The sequence below is a fragment of the Haliotis rufescens genome, unplaced genomic scaffold, assembly GCF_023055435.1.
Source record: "Haliotis rufescens isolate VD_foot unplaced genomic scaffold, xgHalRufe1.0.p SCAF_80, whole genome shotgun sequence".
Classification (NCBI taxonomy): domain Eukaryota; kingdom Metazoa; phylum Mollusca; class Gastropoda; order Lepetellida; family Haliotidae; genus Haliotis; species Haliotis rufescens.
In genome coordinates this window covers 1,592,501-1,595,000 of record NW_025964373.1, presented here as the reverse complement: position 1 = coordinate 1,595,000, position 2,500 = coordinate 1,592,501, and the positions used below count along the sequence as shown (strand labels likewise).

The following is a 2,500-nucleotide window of genomic DNA, read 5'->3' as shown; positions in this document are numbered from 1 at the left end:
TATGATTACTGGCAGGATCAACCAGATAGGTCCTAGTCTTTGCAGACAAACAGACCGGGACGTCCGAACCGCCGGCGAGGAGAGCCCCGAAACACACGAGCGAGTCCCGTAAAAAGCTCAACCCGACCGAGGCGGCCAGCCATCCCTGCCACAATCCCCTCCGCCGAGAGCGTTCTCGGGGTGGAAAAGCGACTACTTCACAAAAGCCCGACCCGAAACGATAGTGCGGGGGTGACGCCACGGGCTGCTTTGACGTCGGCGATTGATTCTCGTACCGAGCGCAGACGAACCCCGGATGCCGGGGTCTGCCTTCCTCACGACAATCAGATTGCTTATGCAAGCAGTTGGTAGCAAAGGCGAGCGGTCGCCTGGCTGCAACGTCGGTTGTTGCATTCTCAACCTCACTCAGTCTACCACGAGCCGTTTTCTGACTCCCGGCGACGAGGACGTTCCCACCTAACGATAAGGCAGGGCACCCCGGGAAACGAGAGCGACGTTTGCCGACCGTTCCCTTTCGTCATGGGAGCACTGGTCGCCAGTTGTGAAGGGGGACTTACGAACTTTACTGTGTAGTCGATGATTTGCCACGGAGACGAGGATCGCGACCCAACGTACTGCCGAGGAACAGCGCACGATACACGGAGAGTTAAGGCTTACAAGCTAAAACTGAACCGAGATCACACGCAAATATCTTCCGACACGAGCACCGTTCATGCGTCGTAATATCCCCGAGGAGATACCGCCCGCATTCCGAGTTACCAACACTCGGCGCACCGCGCCAGGACCCACCGAGCTGCCTTACAACACGAGCCGTTGCACTGCAGGCGAGTCTGGCCGCCTTCACATTACTAGGCAGCCCGGGCGATACGCTGGATAGTTAGCCTGTCACAACAAATACCCACTCGTAAAGAAACGATATTATTTCTTAAACTATTCGGCCGATTTTCATGAAATTTTGCATGTACCTCCGTGATAGATTGCACGTTTGTCACAAATAATCAGTTTTGTCATTGCACTCTTATTTTGGGAGTGAGGGTGATAATAAGGAGAAAAAATGTAATTTCCTTCATCAAATCACATACTAAATACTTCATATTTCTTACACTATTCAGCAGAACCCCATGAAACGTCACAAGCAGGCCCATGTCACTTGTATCTAGCTTTTAATAAGCATTTAATATTATTTGAACTTTTTTTACCCGAACAGCAGGCTACTTTTCACACAAAAATAGCCAGTCAAAAAACACAGTACACATAGTATTGTTACCAAATCTTAATAAACTTAACTATTTGATGTAACATAACGCACTTCATATCAGATGAACCACTGTAACTATTGTAGCATATATTTCACATGGGAACAAGCCCAGGTCGTCGAGTCTAACCCTTACATATATGTGAAATGTTGAACAAAGCTCACCGGCTGGCGCAGTAACACTACGGGCTATCCAGAGAACATGAACAGAGACATATGACAATAAAGCCAAGCAGTGACTGGTGAACGGTATATATCGCGGGATATAAATCATTCTTACTCAAAAGAAAGAATTACAGATAGTGATAGTCACTGTAAATGTAATAACTAGTCACAACGAATCAAATATGATTGCAACGCGATTCAGTTAGGCGTCATACATCTAAGATAAAGCTGAAGTGTAGCGCATTAGTAAACATACTTATTATGCAATGTGAAGTACTGACACGAAAAATGAGACATTGATTACCTAACAAAATGTACAATGATACGATATTAGCCTATGGAGGCATAGAAATGAACACCTTACATGCGAATCTGATAGTATCAACTCAATCAGTTAGATATCAATTCTAAGACAGAAAGAGATGTACATGAAAATACTGCAAAGTATTTCCTATATGCATGCTATTAAGGATGAAGAACACACACACACACACACACACACACACACACACATACATACATACATACATACATACATATGTGGCAGTTACATATTTTGACTATTTCTTGTATTTTACCTTTTAAGTATAATTCATGTACATAAATAAATGCAGTTGTAGTCATTTTATTTTATTGCTCAGCCTACTTTAAACACTAAACTATCAGTCACGGCATTCTTACTAAGCATGCTTACTGCATGGTTTGTTTGTGAATGTCACACCCTGTGAACTAACACAATAGCCCCAGCCCTCTCCCTACTCAAGCCTTTTGTCTATATGGCCAGCTTGGGTACTCAGCCATGCTGTATGCTGGACACCTAAGGACTGTGGTCACTCCACATATACCTCTTCACGGATAAAGATATATATATATATATATATATATATATATATATATATATATATATATATTCAGGTGTTTTTTTCACAAGGATCGTTTTTGGGGAACCTTAGATCAAATTCCAAGACGAGTTTTGCAGTACTGTGCAGATACTTAGCGCGGCATCGTCCCCAGGTGTGATATCAACCCAGGCCCACACACCTGGGTGGTTTTTCTATAAAATTACATTCACAATTTCTG

The 2,500-nt window shown here is 43.8% G+C and overlaps 1 non-coding gene across 1 annotated transcript in view; it reads right to left on the bottom strand.

Annotated features, from left to right (window-relative positions):
- LOC125377236 overlaps positions 1 to 28 on the bottom strand; it is a 1,859-nt gene extending 1,831 nt beyond the window's left edge. The window contains exon 1 of the ribosomal RNA XR_007219482.1: positions 1 to 28. This exon is cut by the window's left edge and continues 1,831 nt beyond it. This is a non-coding gene — a ribosomal RNA (small subunit ribosomal RNA).
- Between the last annotated feature and the right edge of the window lie 2,472 nt (positions 29 to 2,500).